The sequence below is a fragment of the Prionailurus bengalensis genome, chromosome X (assembly GCF_016509475.1).
Source record: "Prionailurus bengalensis isolate Pbe53 chromosome X, Fcat_Pben_1.1_paternal_pri, whole genome shotgun sequence".
NCBI classification, from domain to species: Eukaryota; Metazoa; Chordata; class Mammalia; order Carnivora; family Felidae; genus Prionailurus; species Prionailurus bengalensis.
The window spans coordinates 62,993,827-63,014,835 of NC_057361.1; the positions used below are offsets into that span (position 1 = coordinate 62,993,827).

The 21,009-nt window shown below is 39.4% G+C and overlaps 1 long non-coding RNA gene across 1 annotated transcript in view; it reads right to left on the minus strand.

Annotated features, from left to right (window-relative positions):
- LOC122476834 overlaps positions 1-20,553 on the minus strand; it is a 137,470-nt gene extending 116,917 nt beyond the window's left edge. The window contains exon 1 of the long non-coding RNA XR_006295614.1: positions 20,283-20,553. This is a non-coding gene — a long non-coding RNA (uncharacterized LOC122476834). The remainder of the gene's footprint in view (positions 1-20,282) is intronic.
- Positions 20,554-21,009: the final 456 nt, after the last annotated feature.

A 21,009-nucleotide genomic window follows, 5' to 3' on the forward strand; every position in this document is an offset into this window, starting at 1 on the left:
TTTAGGTATGTTTTCTGGGAATCTGACATTCCAAGCTTAACCCCATATGCAGCCAAATTGGCAGATGAAGCTGGGTCCCCAAATTCCTTTGTTTTCTTGCACTCCAGTTTCTCAGAGTGAAAATGGAAGTGGCAATCCACCTTTCCTGACAAGTTCTGACAAGTTCGGCAGTTAAGAGCTTATTTCAGGCATAATCCTACATGGGAGCTAGGGGTGAGGGAGAGAAGAATGAGGTGAATTAGATGACCTTTAAAGCCTCCTTTTAATAATGTGACTCAGTCATCTGAGGGCTTTGTCAGCTGTCAGCTGAGGTTGACACCAGGGGCCAAGCAGACTCTGTGAGCTAGGATAAAGCTGGATCACTTTTGAAGCTAGGGAGAGGAAAGAACATCATTATAGATCCTACCAGAGCCTTCTACAGTTCCCTTTCATTATCATGCCATCTGTTTAGAAGAGAAGCCAGAGACAATTCCATTAAAATCCTGTCACATCCTTCCAAGCAAGGGATTCCTTCCAACCCAGCCTGATTTGTAATGGTGTTCCAGCTCTAGGGCCTTAACCTGGAGCAGTTTGCTGACTAGTAGATCCACTCCACAGTGTCAGAGAGCTGCTCTTCCTATCTTCCTATATATCAGCCAAGGTCTTGAGACCACGTGACTTATCTTCCTTAAGGATGGTATTAATTTTCACCAAGAAAAAAAAAAGAAAGTGGTTAATAAAAATCAGGCACTTAAGGCAAGAAGGACAGAGTTTTGCCTTAGGGTAAAGCAATGAAACCCTTAGTTTCATTTTCCCAGAATTCTCAGCCTGATTCTGAGGTCATCAGCAAGTACTTTGGGGGCAGTATAAATACATGAGGTGAAGCCTTTAACCTGGGACCTGGAGCCAGAAGAAATCCACTAGTTCAAGAGCACAGTGGCTTTAAGTGTTCTGTATGTTGGAGGCCTTTTCAACAATGGGGCTGTAATCTACATAGTTACCAGATTGAGCAAACCAGCTCTGGGCAGTAACTTCAAGAGGGTAAAAGTAATGTTGAGGTGTGGTGGGGGGTGGCACAAGAGTATCAAGGGAAGCTCCAGGAGAATGATAAACTTTCTGTTTTGTTGGTCTTTTCCTTGTCTATGGCTGGTAAAGGATCACTGTTTATAGGCTAAAGGGGGACATTAGAAAGACCTCCACCCAAACATCAGCTTCTTTAGGACCAGATATTTCACTGTTAATGTTAACAACATCTATGGTTAAAACAATGTGAATTCCCTGAGATGCCTCTGGGGGGAAAAAAAAGTACATTCAATCTCTGACCCCATAATTCCTAATGAAGGTGTAAAAAGAGGGCCAAGAGGGAGGATTGTCCTTTGGAATGTGAAATACTTGCTTTAAGTAAACCAAAGACTTATAGAGAGTATGTGACCTTAGAGATCATTTAATTTGCCTTTAAATTTAACTATAATAAACAGTTCCTTCAGGCTAACAATTAAAAATGAGGCTGAGGGTTTGGACTGGAAATAGAGAGAGGCTCTGGGTTGTTTAGGGGGATTGAACCAGGAAAATATTTTCATTTTTAGGGGGTTTGGTATATGACTTTGAAGCGTAGCAAAAAAAAAATAGCACTGAGAAAAGTGAAGGGTCACAAACAAAACTAGGCCAGTGTATATGGGGCAAGAGTGTGTTGAGGTCTAAAATTAAAAAAAATTAATTTTTAATGAATTCCAAGGGTGTAGAGAACTCTTTTGAATGGCTTTCTTTTTTGATGGTGTTCTTTAGTTTATGCCCTCAGGCTAATTGATATAGAATGTTTATATTAAAGGAAACACCCAGTAGACTTCAGATCTAGTTATACCCCCATTCAAATAAAGGTATAGGTAGGAATGGTGGCAAATGTCTATATTTTTCTGTATGTGCAATATAAAATATAAAATGTATACTTTTGAGGTTTGTTATGGAACTATTTTGAATATCATAAGATACAATAATCCCTCTTAGGAAAAAAACGGCAAATATTGCAGCAGCAAGTTTTTTCCTATTATATTTATTTCCCCTACTCTAACTCCTATTATGGAGTGTTAAAGCATTATTTAGGAGAAAACGTAAAGGAGGAAATGGAATTTTCAGAAGAGTATTTGGAAAGTTATTCTCTTTTACTATCTGTGTTTTTTGTATTATTTTTAGTTTCAAAAGGATAATCCATGCACATGGTAAACATGTACACACTAATACATGCACAGAGTTAACCTCACTATAGGGAAACACTGTTAAAAGCTCCTGTGTCACCTTCCAGAAATAATCTACATATTTACAAGCATATATATGTATATAAAATAATTTTAGATGTTATAAAAACTTCTGGGGTGCCTGGGTGGTTCAGCTGTTTAAGCGTCCGACTTTAAGTTTTGGCTCAGGTCATGATATCACGGTTCGTGGGTTCAAGCTCCACGTTGGGCTCCATGCTGACAGTGCAGAGCAGGCTTGGGATTCTCTCCCTCCCTCTCTCTCTCTCTCTCTCTCTCTTTCTTCTCTCTGCTCTTCTGCTTCCTCTCTCTCTCTCAAAATAAATAAATAAACTTAAAAAAAAAACTTCTGTGAAGGCTTCTATCTGTCAGGTTTGCTTCAGAGCAACACCTGATTCCCACAGCATGGTCTAAACTATGTAGCCAAAACTGTCTCTAAAGATTCAGCCAAGCAGCAGTCTCTATATTTTTCTCTATTATACCCCCATTCAAATAAAGGTATAGGTAGGAGTGGTGGCAAATGTCTATATTTTTCTCTATGTGTAATATAAAATATAGAATGTATACCCAGGACCCAAGTTACCACAGTAGGGGTAGAGTGGGAATAAATCCTTGGATAACAATGTGCACTTCTTTTAGGAAAATTGGGATATTAGTACTTCTCTCACAGGATTGTTGCAATTCCTAAAAAAAATAATATGCATAAAGTGCTTAAAACAGTGCCTACTATAGAGTAAGTGCTATATAAGTGTTAGCTGCTGTCATCATTTGTATTGTTGTTTGCTGTTGTTACTTAAGATAGCCTGGGGCTTCTTGAAGCCATTCCTTATTTTCTCTGGGTTTTCCTTTCGGGTACCTCCAAAGTTGGGAACCTCTACATTGTTACTACTCTCCCTTTGGGATGCTTCTCTCACCAGGATCTAAACTCTGGAATCAATTGGTAACCAAAACTACTTCAAAAGCTCTTCTGGACACAAGGAAAACCTGGCTTCACTACCTAATGTTCCCCTCATGGCATCAAGGAGATAAACTTTTATATGTTATTACTCATTACTGTTTTCCTAAAGAACAGTATGGGAAATGGAATGGACAGACTGGCAGCTACCACATTTTCTGAGAAATTACTCAGCCCAGAACATACTGCTTACATCTCCTTTGTCTGATTTAGTTCCTCCTCATTCCTACACCTCTCACTGCTTCTGAGGAATTCCACATTACTGGCTAGCCACAAACACTACACTGGTTTACCCTGCAGGCTAGACCTTTAGGAAGCTGGTACTGCTGGGACAGGTTGGACTCCACAGTCACAGGTCAAATATCTGAATCCTAAGTCTGCTATCTTGTTCCCTTAGAAGCCCTTTGAGGATGGGAAGCCAAACTCAAAGATACTCAGTACATCTTCTCTCACTTATCTCTTTATCTAGAATGGTAAGTGAATGACAAGTGAAACACTCACTAGCTTTCTCCTACTAGTTAGTCTTGTTACTGGCATCTGCCTACTTCCTGGTTTCTCCCAGAAATAAATTGAATGTTTGGCTCCTGATGCAAGTTTTTGTTTCATCATGGAGGGACTTTAACATCCATGAAGATAAACCACAGAGTACTACTTTCTTGGCTCAATTCCAGTGACCTTTCCCTGCATTTTAGTTATAAACAACCACAGTCTCATCCATGATCTTTTTACCACTCAAAACTGCTCCACCTCTAAAATCTTAAATTCATATATCCCAGTCACTAGCTGCTTATTTTTCACATTAAATAATTTTTACTTCTTCATACCTATTACTGACATTCATTGGTCCCCTATTTGCTCCCAGCATATTGGTCCCCTTCAGCCTAATTTTCTTCCCTGACTGGCCTGACCCTAAAAACCATTATTTCAACCACTACCTTTTTCTTTCTCTTAAGTTACAATATTTTGACTTAGTGTCACCCAAAAATTCATGGTCTCTGGCTTCAGAAAAATTCTCAATGCCACACAACAATTTTTCCAAGAATTCCTGACCAGCTTTATCTCCCAACCCTTCCTATACCTTCCAATATGTCTTTTCATTAATCACTGCCCTTATTCCTGAATCTTCACCCCTTCTCTCTCTGCTGTTTCTTTTTCCTCTATACAATATGTTCAGACCTCTCATTATTTAAGAAATAGTCCCTGAACCCTGTATCTCTGTTTGCTGCCTTCTGTCTCCTTTTCTTTCCAACCAATATTCTCAAAAGAACAGTCTACATTCACTGTCTTCACTTCCTCTGTCCACATTTACCCCTCAGCACACTGCAAGCTGGTTCTGTTTCTGGAGTAGGTCACCTTCTACCCTTGTTTGTACCTCTGTCTAAAATCTCATCACTTTATTGCAACCACCACTAAACCTAAGCACCTCAAAAAGCAAGACCTTGTCTAACTTATCTACGTGGTCTCAGAGCCTAGCACAGTGCTTGATTGATAGGAGGTGCTCAATAAACGAATTATGTCACAAACACTTACTGAACACCTACTAGGAACCAAGCACTGTAGCGGTTCTGTTAGAATCCACACCACTTGGACTCTCATAACTCACCACCAGAATTATATTCAAGTATCTTCATTCTTACAGAAACTTTCTTCCTTTAGTGAATAACAAGTCAGTACATTTAATTAAGCCACACCACCCTTGCTATATGTTGTGCCTTACTCATAGTAATCATTTAACATTTGTTGAAGGAATGCCTGATCTCATCAGACCCAAGAGCTGCTATTGTAAATGGCCACAGAGGGGCCCCTTTGGGATCTGGTTCCTTACAGAGAGCTTTTTGGTTTTTTTTAAAAATCACTTCTAACCAGTTCCCTATAAACACATCCATTTGCAACTCCATCTCAATATTGCTGATAGTTTGAGTAAGCTAATAGCCTTTTCCTTTATCTTCAACTTCTCTCCCTTTTCTCCAAGCTTTTTCCCCTCCACCTATAAACAGGTACAAAATTCAATCTTAGCCACAAATAAATACAAAAATTAGAAGCCCTCTTTTAACCCCAAAGTCTCACTTTACCCCAAAGCATTGCTTTCTCCACTTATCTTTTATTTTTATTTATTTTTTTAATGAAATTTATTGACAAATTGGTTTCCATACAACACCCAGTGCTCATCCCAAAAGGTGCCCTCCTCAATACCCATCACCCACCCTCCCCTCCCTCCCACCCCCCATCAACCCTCAGTTTGTTCTCAGTTTTTAACAGTCTCTTATGCTTTGGCTCTCTCCCATTCTAACCTCTTTTTTTTTTTTCCCTTCCCCTCCCCCATGTGTTCCTGTTAAGTTTCTCAGGATCCACATAAGAGTGAAACCATATGGTATCTGTCTTTCTCTGTATGGCTTATTTCACTTAGCATCACACTCTCCAATTCCATCCACGTTGCTACAAAAGGCCATATTTCATTTTTTCTCACTGCCACGTAATATTCCATTGTGTATATAAACCACAATTCCTTTATCCATTCATCATTTGATGGACATTTAGGCTCTTTCCATAATTTGGCTATTGTTGAGAGTGCTGCTATGAACATTGGGGTACAAGTGCCCCTATGCATCAGTACTCCTGTATCCCTTGGATAAATTCCTAGCAGTGCTATTGCAGGGTCATAGGATAGGTCTATTTTTAATTTTCTGAGGAACCTCCACACTGCTTTCCAGAGCGGCTGCACCAGTTTGCATTCCCACCAACAGTGCAAGAGGGTTCACGTTTCTCCACATCCTCTCCAGCATCTATAGTCTCCTGATTTGTTCATTTTGGCCACTCTGACTGGCGTGAGGTGATACCTGAGTGTGGTTTTGATTTGTATTTCCCTGATAAGGAGCGACGCTGAACATCTTTTCATGTGCCTGTTGGCCATCCGGATGTCTTCTTTAGAGAAGTGTCTATCCATGTTTTCTGCCCATTTCTTCACTGGGTTATTTGTTTTTCGGGTGTGGAGTTTGGTGAGCTCTTTATAGATTTTGGAGACTAGCCCTTTGTCCGATATGTCATTTGCGAATATCTTTTCCCATTCCGTTGGTTGCCTTTTAGTTTTGTTGGTTGTTTCCTTTGCTGTGCAGAAGCTTTTTATCTTCATAAGGTCCCAGTAATTCACTTTTGCTTTTAATTCCCTTGCCTTTGGGGATGTGTCGAGTAAGAGATTGCTACAGCTGAGGTCAGAGAGGTCTTTTCCTGCTTTCTCCTCTAAGGTTTTGATGGTTTCCTGTCTCACATTTAGGTCCTTTATCCATTTTGAGTTTATTTTTGTGAATGGTGTGAGAAAGTGGTCTAGTTTCAACCTTCTGCATGTTGCTGTCCAGTTCTCCCAGCACCATTTGTTAAAGAGGCTGTCTTTTTTCCATTGGATATTCTTTCCTACTTTGTCAAAGATGAGTTGGCCATACGTTTGTGGGTCTAGTTCTGGGGTTTCTATTCTATTCCATTGGTCTATGTGTCTGTTTTGGTGCCAATACCATGCTGTCTTGATGATGACAGCTTTGTAGTAGAGGCTAAAGTCCGGGATTGTGATGCCTCCTGCTTTGGTCTTCTTCTTCAAAATTCCTTTGGCTACTCAGGGCCTTTTGTGGTTCCATATGAATTTTAGGATTGCTTGTTCTAGCTTCGAGAAGAATGCTGGTGCAATTTTGATTGGGATTGCATTGAATGTGTAGATAGCTTTGGGTAGTATTGACATTTTGACAATATTTATTTTTCCAATCCATGAGCAGGGAATGTCTTTCCATTTCTTTAAATCTTCTTCAATTTCCTTCATAAGCTTTCTATAGTTTTCAGCATACAGATCCTTTACATCTTTGGTTAGATTTATTCCTAGGTATTTTATGGTTCTTGGTGCAATTGTGAATGGGATCAGTTTCTTTATTTGTCTTTCTGTTGCTTCATTGTTAGTGTATAAGAATGCAACTGATTTCTGTACATTGATTTTGTATCCTGCAACTTTGCTGAATTCCTGTATCAGTTCTAGCAGACTTTTGGTGGAGTCTATCGGATTTTCCATGTATAATATCATGTCATCTGCAAAAAGCGAAAGCTTGACTTCATCTTTGCCAATTTGGATGCCTTTGATTTCCTTTTGTTGTCTGATTGCTGATGCTAGAACTTCCAGCACTATGTTAAACAGCAGCGGTGAGAGTGGGCATCCTTGTCGTGTTCCTGATCTCAGGGAAAAAGCTCTCAGTTTTTCCCCGTTGAGGATGATGTTAGCTGTGGGCTTTTCATAAATGGCTTTGATGATCTTTAAGTATGTTCCTTCTATCCCGACTTTCTCAAGGGTTTTTATTAAGAAAGGGTGCTGGATTTTGTCAAAGGCCTTTTCTGCATCGATTGACAGGATCATATGGTTCTTCTCTTTTTTTTTTTTGTTAATGTGATGTATCACGTTGATTGATTTGCGAATGTTGAACCAGCCCTGCATCCCAGGAATGAATCCCACTTGATCATGGTGAATAATTCTTTTTATATGCCGTTGAATTCGATTTGCTAGTGTCTTATTGAGAATTTTTGCATCCATATTCATCAGGGATATTGGCCTGTAGTTCTCTTTTTTTACTGGGTCTCTGTCTGGTTTAGGAATCAAAGTACTACTGGCTTCATAGAATGAGTCTGGAAGTTTTCCTTCCCTTTCTGTTTCTTGGAATAGCTTGAGAAGGATAGGTATTATCTCTGCTTTAAACGTCAGGTAGAACTCCCCTGAGAAGCCATCTGGTCCTGGACTCTTATTTGTTGGGAGATTTTTGATAACCGATTCAATTTCTTCGCTGGTTATGGGTCTGTTCAAGCTTTCTATTTCCTCCTGATTGAGTTTTGGAAGAGTGTGGGTGTTCAGGAATTTGTCCATTTCTTCCAGGTTGTCCAATTTGTTGGCATATAATTTTTCATAGTATTCCCTGATATTTGTTTGTATCTCTGAGGGATTGGTTGTAATCATTCCATTTTCATTCATGATTTTATCTATTTGGGTCATCTCCCTTTTCTTTTTGAGAAGCCTGGCTAGAGGTTTGTCAATTTTGTTTATTTTTTCAAAAAACCAACTCTTGGTTTCGTTGATCTGCTCTACAGTTTTTTTAGATTCTATTTGTTTATTTCTGCTCTGATCTTTATTATTTCTCTTCTTCTGCTGGGCTTAGGCTGCCTTTGCTGTTCTGTTTCTAGTTCCTTTAGGTGTGCTGTTAGATTTTGTATTTGGGATTTTTCTTGTTTCTTGATATAGGCCTGGATTGCAATGTATTTTCCTCTCAGGACTGCCTTCGCTGCATCCCAAAGCGTTTGGATTGTTGTATTTTCATTTTCGTTTGTTTCCATATATTTTTTTATTTCTTCTCTAATTGCCTGGTTGACCCACTCATTCGTTAGTAGGGTGATCTTTAACCTCCATGCTTTTGGAGGTTTTCCAGACTTTTTTCTGTGGTTGATTTCAAGTTTCATAGCATTGTTGTCTGAAAGTACACATGGTATAATTTCAATTCTTGTAAACTTATGAAGGGCTGTTTTGTGACCCAGTATATGATCTATCTTGGAGAATGTTCCATGTGCACTCGAGAAGAAAGTATATTCTGTTGCTTTGGGATGCAGAGTTCTAAATATATCTGTCAAGTCCATCTGATCCAATGTCTCATTCAGGGCCCTTGTTTCTTTATTGACCGTGTGTCTAGATGATCTATCCATTTCTGTAAGTGGGGTGTTAAAGTCCCCTGCAATGACCACATTCTTATCAATACGGTTGCTTATGTTTATGAGTAATTGTTTTATATATTTGGGGGCTCCGGTATTTGGTGCATAGACATTTATAATTGTTAGCTCTTCCTGATGGATAGACCCTGTAACTATTATATAATGTCCTTCTTCATCTCTTGTTACAGCCTTTAATTTAAAGTCTAGTTTGTCTGATATAAGTATGGCTACTCCAGCTTTCTTTTGGCTTCCAGTCGCATGATAAATAGTTCTCCATCCCCTCACTCTCAATCTAAAGGTGTCCTCAGGTCTAAAATGAGTCTCTTGTAGACAGCAAATAGATGGGTCTTGTTTTTTTATCCATTCTGATACCCTATGTCTTTTGGTTGGCGCATTTAATCCATTTACATTCAGTGTTATTATAGAAAGATACGGGTTTAGAGTCATTGTGGTGTCTGTATGTTTTATGCTTGTAGTGATGTCTCTGGGACTTTGTCTCACAGGGTCCCCCTTAGGATCTCTTGTAGGGCTGGTTTAGTGGTGACAAATTCCTTCAGTTTTTGTTTGTTTGGGAAGACCTTTATCTCTCCTTCTATTCTAAATGACAGACTTGCTGGATAAAGGATTCTCGGCTGCATATTTTTTCTGTCTAGCACCCTGAAAATCTCGTGCCAATTCTTTCTGGCCTGCCAAGTTTCAAAAGAGAGATCAGTCACGAGTCTTACAGGTCTCCCTTTATATGTGAGGGCACGTTTACCCCTAGCTGCTTTCAGAATTTTCTCTTTATCCTTGTATTTTGCCAGTTTCACTATGATATGTCATGCAGAAGATTGATTCAAGTTACGTCTGAAGGGAGTTCTCTGTGCCTCTTGGATTTCAATGCCTTTTTCCTTCCCCAGTTCAGGGAAGTTCTCAGCTATGATTTCTTCAAGTACCCCTTCAGCACCTTTCCCTCTCTCTTCCTCCTCTGGGATACCAATTATGCGTATATTATTTCTTTTTAGTATATCACTTAGTTCTCTAATTTTCCCCTCATACTCCTGGATTTTTTTATCTCTCTTTTTCTCAGCTTCCTCTTTTTCCATAACTTTATCTTCTAGTTCACCTATTCTCTCCTCTGCCTCTTCAAGCCGAGCTGTGGTGGTTTCCATTTTGTTATGCATTTCATTTAAAGCGTTTTTCAGCTCTTCGTGACTGTTCCTTAGTCCCTTGATCTCTGTAGCAAGAGATTCTCTGCTGTCCTCTATACTGTTTTCAAGCCCAGCGATTAATTTTATGACTATTATTCTAAATTCACTTTCTGTTTTATTGTTTAAATCCTTTTTGATCAGCTCATTAGCTGTTGTTATTTCCTGGAGATTCTTCTGAGGGGAATTCTTCCGCTTGGTCATTTTGGATAGTCCCTGGCGTGGTGAGGACCTGCAGGGCACTTCCCCTGTGCTGTGGTGTATACCTGGAGTTGGTGGGCGGGGCCGCAGTCAGACCTGATGTCTGCCCCCAGCCCACCGCTGGGGCCACAGTGAGACTGGTGTGTGCCTTCTCTTCCCCTCTCCTAGGGGCGGGATTCACTGTGGGGTGGTGTGGCTCGTCTGGGCTACTTGCACCCTGCCAGGCTTGTGATGCTGGGGATCTGGCGTATTAGCTGGGGTGGGTAGGCAAGGTGCTCGGGGGCAGGAGGGGCAGGCTTAGATCGCTTCTCCTCAGGTGATCCACTTCAGGAGGGGCCCTGTGGCAGCGGGAGGGAGTCAGACCCACTGCCGGAGGTTTGGCTCCGCAGAAGCGCAGAGTTGGGTGTTTGCACGGAGCGAGCAAGTTCCCTGGTAGGAACTGGTTCTCTTTGGGATTTTGGCTGGGGGATGGGCGGGGGAGATGGCACTGGCTAGCGCCTTTGTTCCCCACCTAACTGAGCTCTGTTGTCAGGGGGCTCAGCAGCTCTCCCTCCCTTTGTCCTCCAGCCTTCCCGCTTTCTGAGCAGAGCTGTTAACTTATGACCTCCCAGACGCTAAGTCGCACTTGTTGTGGGAACACAGTCCGTCAGGCCCCTCCGCTTTTGCAAGCCAGACTCGGGGGCTCTGCTTGGCCGGCGAGCCGCCCCTCCGCCCCGGCTCCCTCCCGCCAGTCCGTGGAGCGCGCACCGCCTCGCCGCCCTTCCTACCCTCTTCCGTGGGCCTCTCGTCTGCGTTTGGCTCCGGCAACTCTGTTCTGCTAATCCTCTGGCGGTTTTCTGGGTTATTTAGGCAGGTGTAGATGGAATCTAAGTGATCAGCAGGACGTGCGGTGAGCCCAGCGTCCTCCTAAGCCGCCATCTCGCCTATTCTCCTCCACTTATCTTTTATAAAAGTAGTCTATATTTGCTAGCTCAAATTTCCTTTTTCCCACTGGCTTCTACATCAAATGGTCAGAAAGGATAAGATATGGGTTTGTCAGAGAAAAGCCTCATAGACAAATAAGACCGTACGACACAGGGGAAATTCTGAGATTAAAGTACAGGACATGTAAATGTATTGGGGGAGTATGAATTTTTTCTATGTTTTCTGTAGTCTGTTTCATAATTTTCTTCTTTTACACAGATAACACATGCATATGATACAAGTTTAGAGCGTACAAAGGATACAAAGTGAAAAGTAAGTGTTTTTCCCACTCCTGCCTAGGCCCTCCCTTTGCAGGCAATCACTGTCAAAAGTTTTTTGTCTATCACTCCAGGAATAATCTATGCATTTACAGATATTTGCATAGATGGAGTCTCTATACACATGGTAAAAAAAACAATAGTAATTGCCATGAGAAGGATGAACTGACAAGTACAGGAAGAGGTGTTAAAGAATTAGGAAATATGATCTTTTCTCCAAAATAGTCTTACTCCTCAGTCCCCACTCCCATTAGTGGCTTTCCATCCTCCCAAGTTGCCAAACCTCAAAGCTTCTTAGCATCTAACTTTGGCACAACCCTGTGAACTATGCAGAGCCTTAATGGTTATCTGCAATTACAATTAAGTTGATTAATAATTTGTCCACTCTTGCTACTGCTACATTCATTTTTACTTCCAAAATGTAAAGGGGCACCTGGGTGGCTCAGTCAGTTAGGCGTCCGACCCTGGCTCGGGTCATGATCTCATAGTTTGTGAGCTTGAGCCTCGTGTTGGGCCCTGTGCTGACAGCTCAGGGCCTAGAGCCTGCTTTGGAGTCTGTGTCTCCTCTCTCCTCTCTCTGCCCTTCCCCTGCTTTAGCTCTGTCTCTCTCTTCTCAAAAATTAATAAACATTGAAAAAAAATTTAATGTAAATTACATACATCCATTCCTCACTACCTCCACTATCTCACCCTCCTTTAGACCCTTATTACTTGTCATTTGTAAAACTGGAATAGTTTCCTACTTTATGGAGTTAAGTATACTCATTAAAATCAAACAAGATAAGAACTGTAACACTACAACAAATTTTTGTTCTTAAGAAATATCTGTCTTCTTCTCTTTCTGTCCCCAATATCTCCCCATCCTTAATCCATTCTCTACATTACATACCTGATTCATCAAAATAGTGTAGAATTCTTGATTTTTTTCTCTATGTCCATCCTCTATTGATCTCAACATCAAGGCATCAGAATATGATAATTCACCTGGAATCTGAGGAAAAGCACTAGAAAATTCAGGGTGCAGCCATACCAAAGGAAAATCACTCTCACTGTCTCTCAAAGGCATTGATTTTACAATCATTGACATTTAAAAGCTAAGAAAGTCAAGATCTGCCCTGTATTTTCTACCTAGAAAAATCCTGAATATCCTTATTACTCAGCTCAAATGTTACCTTCTTCTTGAAGCCTTCCAAGATCCTGCCCATATTATCTCTTATCCCAAATCTGAATGAATGCTTCTTTTCTCTGCATTACCAAAAATGGAAGGAGGGAAAGAAGAAGGGAAAGAAGGAAAGAGGGAGAGAAGTAGAATGAGGGAAAGGAAGAGAGTGGAAGAGAAAGATAAGATGAGTGAAGGGGGAGGGAAGGGATAAGAGAGGGAGTTCAACTTCTATCCTTTCTTGGTCTGGTCCAGCCCAGTGATTCCCAGTTCCCATTCTAACAAAAAACCATTGTCCCACCTCCTAAAGTATGCCCAACTAAATAAGGTTAAAATGATGATTACCAGGCAGCAGGTAAGGAGATCCCTTCCACCCTAGTTTGTACGTACAAATTAAAGACACATAGACAAAAATATGCTTTACTTTTAAATAAACTTAATTATTTCCAGGTTAATTTAGCTTTCGTATATATAATATCACCATAATTTAACTTTATCATATATTTCATAATATGCTCATATTGATTAAATCATGAACATTTTCACATTTCATTAACTTTCTTTAAAAAATATTTTTAATAATTTTATAGGTCTTCTGTTTCTATTCACAGTATATCCATTCCCCTATTCTTGGGCATTGTGATTTTTATTCCCATTCTCCTTTTCACAAATGTCATACTGAAGATACATAAATCTTTATCTGAATCTCTATTTTCTCAGGAGAATTCTTAAAGGTTGAATTTCTGAATCGTAAGATATAAAGATTTTTAGAGCTGTTGATATGTATCATTAAACTACTTCCCCAAATAACATATCAATTTAATCCACTGGCAATATACAAGAATGACTATCTCACTGCACTCTAACCAGCATACAGTATTATCTTTCCCATCTTTTTCTAATTTTATAAGCAACAAAAAATGACACACCATCATTGCTTCAATTTGATTTCTTTGGTTACTAGCAAAATGGAAGAGTTTTTTCAATAATGTTAACATATATGGTTTATTTTCACTTTTCTGCAAATTACCTATGTATCTCCTTTGCCCATTTTTTTGGCCTGGGATCTTGCTCTTTTTTCATTTTTATATATTTAGCATGTTATATAGTTATATAGTAATCATAATTATGTAATTATGTATCTCATTATTCACGGTAGTTATGTTTTATAAAGTCACTGCAAACACTAAATTAATAAATACTGAACCATTGTTCCTGGGGAAATACAGAGTTAGGTTCCTGTGAGAATCATTCACAACATTTTTGTCAATAAATCAATACATACATTGTTTATGTGTTTCTGTCTAAAGATACTTTATTTAATATGCATTGTTGATTCATTAACATTGAACGTACAGCCAACTGCGTTGTAACCCATACGTGAACTAAGCTTATCTGACATATGTGTTTTCTCTGTAAGGCACATTGCAGCTTTCTTGTGCTCAGGAACACTACATAGCACTTCAGCACCACTTGGGGGACATCTTAAACAGGAAAATCACCAAGAAAAAGCACAAAAATGTGAAAAATGTGGCACTAAATAGACTGTGAAAAGTACACTTATTTACAATATGAGAGCTAAAATAAGAAGACATAGAATTACCTTGTTGGACCTCAGCTGGAAGACCTCAGCTGAAAACATGCATATCAGGCATTTGAAACGTTGCCACTCTGTATATATCAACAAATGACCACAAAAGTACCACAGGTATTGACTTTGGTGTGACAAATAAATTTTAGTGAGTAGATGAGTTCACAAATATAGAATCCACAAATGAGTATCAACTGCATTTGTCATATTTGTTGCAGTTTTCCAGTTTATTATTTGTATTTCAATGTTTTTCATGTTTTAGATTTAAAGAGGTTTTCATTTTTATATATGAAAAATATAACCTTTTCCTTTGTGACATCATATATTATTTTAAGCATATGCAAAGAGGAAACGATTCATTTCTCTACATTTTCTTCTATTTTTAAGTCTTTAATATTTTGCATAAAACTGTTTATTATACCTGAAATTTATTTTGGTGGATGGTGTATTAAATTTTAGGGGGAGGTAAGAAGCCACCAATCACCAATGAACCTTACCTTTTGAGCCTTCTGTCACTCTAGCTCCCAATGAAGTGCCTTTCTAAATACAGGTAAGCCAGTTCCAGAGTACCTAAGAAGCTTCAAAAAATGAAAAAGCAAGGGAAAAAAGTTTTACCTTTTGCACTAAATCCAAGAGTTGGATATCCAGAAATGAGATGGGGCTGGTGATATCCAACAACCACTTTGTGGCTGCATTCTGCAGTGAAGCAAGACCAGGCATGGAGCTAGAAGCGAAGTCAATGCCAGGGACTAGAATGGTTCAAATGCAGCTCTCTTTATGCCATAGGACAGTATTTCTCAGGGTACTGTCAAGGACAACCTGCATCAGAGTCATCAAGTGTATAGTGTATAAAACCAAAATATGATATATCCTCAAAAGGACAATTTGGCTGATGAAGAAGCTGGAATTCAAGACATTCAGAATTATCTTTGATCTAGGGATGGCAAGCCTAGAGAATTGAATAATTGTGATAACATGATTGTCAACCTCAAATAGTTACAGAGCCATCATGTGGGAAAAAATCCCTCTGCCAGGCAATGTCATCCATGCATGTGGCTTTATTTACCTTCTCCTTGGCTGTTGATTCTCAAATCTGTATCTCCAGACGCAGTCATTCTCCTGAGATTCATTCAGCCCTTCCTTAATCTCTCCACCTGGACTCTCCACAAGCACCTCAAACTCCACATTGTTAAAATCAAACTATTATTAGTCACATTTTCATAAATAATGAATCTGAGGCTCAAAGAAACTAAAGAATTTCCCATGGGTTCCAGTTAAAGGAATTAAATCCAACCTGTCTATGCTTATGCTCTTTCCACTTTTATGAATGCTGATTTCTATAATATTAGTGGGGAGGAAACCAGAACATTACATATCTATCTCATAGCTCTGAAACAGAGTAGCACATTTCATAGGAGAGTTGGTCATTTCTGAAAAACAAATCTGCTCTAAGCAGCTCTAATCCTATATTTGCTAATCTACATTTAAAAAAATAAGTTTCTGGCAATATCAGGGGCACAATTATTAAGTGGAACAAGCTTGAAAAGTCCCGTCCCCTCTCTAGACCACAGTTTTCTGTTCTTCAAAATAGATATACTTCTCTGGACTTTGAAAATCTGTATGCCCCTTGACAGCTGTGCCATTATGCGAGTCTATGGAGGACAGTGTTCCGTATAAGGTACAGACTTATGAATAAACAGTCATGCCATTTAGCCTGTGTAATAGCTCAGTTGCATTCCAACACTATCTTCCAGGACCTGCTGGACTAGAGACTGATCATATATCTTTATGATATTCTCATCTACTCCAGGCACCCAGCCCAGCATGACACACTTGTCCACACAGTTCTGACTTGCCTCTGGCAATATCAAGTCTTTACTCAACTGGAGAAGTGATCAAGTAAAAAGTAGAAATTCTGTCACATCTTTCCCTACATAGGGTTCTGATATGCTCCCCCAATGTCACTCACTAGCTGCATGAACTTGGGAAAGTCACTTAGCCTTTCTGAGCCTCCATTTTCTCATCTGTAAAAGAAATGCTAATACACAATTCACATGATTGTTGCAAGAATTAAGAAATAATGTGTGTAAAAGCGCCAGGAAAGGCATATACAAGATGCTTAGTAAATGCTTTGTTCCTTCAGTGTCATACTTGGCTGAGCAACACCAGCTAACCCCAAGGTTTCCTTAGATTAACTGGTTATTATCAAGGTTATCTGATACCTCTCATTTCTGATCACCAACCTCTCCATCAACCAGACGACATTCAAAAAATGCTCATGGCAATTGTCTCAATGCACTGAATTGTAGCAATTAAGGCTGCATTTGAGGTTTTATAGTAAAACTTAAATTCCTAATAAGTAGTCAGCTAGTTCCTGCTTAAAAGTTTCCAATGATAGGGAACTCATTCCCTTCCAACACAGCCCAATTCATCTTCAGTCTGCTCTGCCATAAACAACTTACACCTAACAATCCTATTTCTGTCCCTTGGGACCACATCATACAAATATAATCCTCTTTCTTATGACAGCCTTGTAGATACTGGAAGACAGCAATCATGCCCCACTCCATCCTTCAAGCTTCTCTTTTTAACCTCTATTTTATATTTGTACTAGGCACAAATACTTGAGGTGTGGTTCATTCAAACTTAGAAAAGAGTGGAATAATTACCGCCTTCAATCTAGACACTCTACTACTATTAATGTAGCCTGAGTTGGCACTAACTTCCCTGGAAGCCTTATCAAACATATACCCATCCTATAGAATTGCTGATTGTTTTAATTTTATTAAATTTATAAATAATGTCACATTTTTTCAAGTTAAATTTTTTGTTTTTTATCCATCTTTACATTCTAGTAAATTCTTCTTGGGTTCTTAGTTCTGGTATCCTTTTATTTTTATTTTTTAATGAAATTTATTGTCAAATTGGTTTCCATACAACACCCAGTGATCATCCTAACAGGTGCCCTCCTCAATGCCCATCACCCACTTTCCCCTCCCTCCCACCTCCCCTCAACCTTCAGTTTATTCTCAGTTTTTAAGAGACTCTTATGATTTGGCTCCCTCCCTTTCTTTTTTTCCCCCTTCCCATTCCCCACTGTCTTCTGTTAAGTTTCTCAGGATCCACATAAGAATGAAAACATATGGCCTGGTATCCAGTATATATACTTCCCCTCCCACTCCAGTTCTCTCTTAAAATTTGGTGAGCATACTTTTCTACATATACATCCAATCATTAATTAAAATGTTGAAACCAAGACAGCCAGGTACAGAGTCCTACAGCTTACTACCAAGGATGTCTCTTTGCAATAGTGAATCTCAATCTTTTTCCTGCCTTCAACACACCTTAAGGCCCTTCCTACCACCCACTTACATCAATCACAGTAGCTCACAAAACATCATAAATACCCAAGGAGGGGCAGGCCTTCTAAGGGGAGTACTATAATGGGGGAAGGGCCTATGTGGTTTATAAAAACTTTCATCCGGGTGATTCTGGTAAACCCCTCAGAAAATGTGCTCTCATCCTCCCTTTCGCACTTATAAAGAACTTCTGCTCCTCCAGAGAAACATAGAATTAATTATCAGTGCCCTTTGTAAATGGTTTCCTTATCTGTATGATAGAGATAATTACACATAGATCATAAGGTTGTTGTCAGGATTAAATGACTAATGCATAAAGTACTTAGGACAATGCCTGGTATATAGTAAGTACTCAGTAAATAGTAATACTTAAAAAAACTTGCAGATTCCAACTAAAGGAACACTGTTACAGTTCGTGTTTTCTCCATCTTGTTAACCAGGATGTCATAAAAATAAAAATCTTTGTCATGCATCTTGCTGTAATACATGTACACTGAAACTATCGCATACACATCTATTAACCAAATGACCCTATTTAAAAAGGCCACATTTCCAAACCCACAAATCTGAGTGCAGGACACAGCTCCCTAATGAAGCCAAAAATACACTGAAATTTAATGTTTTTTCCAACTCAAGCTCTACTGTTATGAATGTCAGAATCAGGGCTTCCATATTCATGAAGGTCCACATTATTGCCCTTCCTGTTGCTTCTTTACCTGATCCTGCTGTTTTCAGGGAGGGTGACAGAATCCAGGTGAAGTAATACAGGTTTGCTTTGAATTAAATAATGTCAAGATGTTTGTGGTTGAAAGACAGTTTGTTATAACCCACCAGGCCACATCTATCACCTATATCTCTGACATGATTCCTCCACCTCCTATCCCCCACCTTGTGTCACCACAGGTTATGATCATGTATACCACATCTCAGGGCTTCTGGTGGCCATAGGTACAAGATTCAGTAGGAAGTGAATCTGGAACCAGAGATATCTATGAGTCTGAAACACTGAAAGCCATTTTATGCTGTGGATTTTCCAAGTGTCACTTTAATGATCAACATATTATTAAAAAAATAACAGTTTCTGATATCTATATGCACTTTCTAGTTTATAAAGCACTTCAATGAACAATTTCTCCTTAGCTCCTCATAACAGTACAATAGCTTCATCTGGGTATACATCATTGCTGACAATTAAAAAAAAACTGTCTTTATCAAAACAAATTATGTATTATTTTTCCACACATACACAAAAATAACCTCTGCCACATAATTTAATCATACAAAAATGTTGAATGGCAGCTACTTTGCTCCAAGAAGCATTAAACTTTAAGGTTCTTTTTTTATGGAAGATAATATTAACTTTATTTTACAAATGAAAAAAGTAAGTCTTTAGGGGGTTAAATAATTTGTTCAAGGTCCACATAGCAAATAGAAGAAATTGGATTCAAAACCTGGGTTATCTGACTCCAAATGTTCTGATATTTTATTTTACCTTGACATTTGGAAGTGCCATTCAACTGCTTTGATTAAAATGGCCACCTTTCTTCCTGTCAAAAAATAGGCAATGGCTAACTGAATCCATCTTCCTAAAAGACATTTTTCAAATTATAGGATTCTAAGCCAAATTCTTTCACAAAAGGATCAAATTCCTTCCCAGGCAGCTAAGTTCCTATGCCATTCTAATCCTCCTTTTTTTTTTTACCTGATAGGTAAACAGCCATAGAGCCTCATTCATCTGCAGAAAAGATGTTGAGACATACTACACCAAACCAGAGCTCCAGCCCACCCTCAATCTTGCAGCATTCTGTCACTCATCTCAAAGGATCTGGCCTCTTGCCACTGTCCCACTGCAGAAATTCCTCACAAATTAGAAATGCTAAAATCTATGAAAATTCCATTTTTAAGATTCCATTTGTTTTCAATCCTTACTGCAGTCCCCACAAAGGACAGAAGGACAGCCACCTGGGAGAAATCCAGACAACACAGGCCAATTTTTACTTCAGTCAACAACAATAAGGAGATAGATAACCAGTCTCACAGGCAAAATATTAGATACTGTTCTCAACCTGCCACCTTCTCTTACATACCTCTCTGAAAATTTGCAAGTTATAGTAATCAACTCGATTCTAGTTAACTGATTCATTCATTTCATGATTTACCTACTGTAATTAGCTTTTTTCTTCAAGGTTTACCAATCCCTTCTTCTAACCTAAATAGGCTCTCTAAATAGCTAAAAAGCATCATGACCATCCACAGTTAAAGGAGTGGGAAGGTTGTCATTGTGGTTTAGGACTCTAGTAATTGCAAACTGAGATGAGGCCAAACGCAAAGAATGGCCCCTGGGGCTGGTTTGCAGAACCAGGCATCACTGGGGCCACACACAACTCAGTCTCAGCTCCGGCTGGATGGGGCTGCTAGATGGTATCAGCTTCCATACTGATTCCCAGACATACAAAGGCAGAGCCCAAGATCCTGCATTACCTCCTCAAAATGGCCTCTCACCTTTCAAAAAAAAATAGGTTTGGATGCAACTAATCCCCTTTGAGCTTTCCTCCACCAACCCGGGCTCCTGTATTTTCCTCTCTCATTTGATCTCTTTTATTTCCTAGTTCTCAGCCCATTTTCAACTTCTGTAAGTACCTGATTCCTTGCTCTGGCTCGAATCAGCATCATCTTCAGCCATCTTCCTGAGTCTACCAACCTCAGGCTCCAGCTCTGCAAAATTAGTTTGAACTGGTCAAAATAGATTTTAACTGGTCAGAACTGATTTTTCCTTTTTGAGGAAAGATTGAATTGGTCATGAGTAAGTTCTGACCACTTTAAACCCATTTTGGCCAGTTTTATATTGTTAATTCAAGAACAAGCCACTGAAGGGATCAACTTGAATCAGGAATGAGATGAAGCAGTTTCAATCTGCTTAGAAGACCAGTGTGGGGTGCAAAAAGGACCTGATGCTAAGGACCATACCATTTGTGCTGGTGATGCTAGAGGGGGGATTCAGAGAGGACCTAATAGTCTGTGAGGTAGGATCAAACCACTGTAGACCCCGGGGGAGGAGCTAAAAGAAACTGATGCTTAATGACGTAGGATCAAATTATTGGTGTGAGACAGGAGGAGAAAAGATACTGATTCTCTCCAGATAAGATCAAACCAGGTATGCTTTTCTATAAGGTGTCATCAAACCACTCTGGGATAAGCATAGAAAGGAGAAGGGAAAGTAAGAACATAAAGGGACTAGTAGTCTGTGAGACAGGAGCAAACTACTGTGAAGTGGCAGAAAGGGGATGCTGTTCTAAGAAGCAGGATCAAACCACTGTGGAAGGGAGGGGAGCAAAAAAGATGAAATTTCCTAAAGAATTTTAGATTT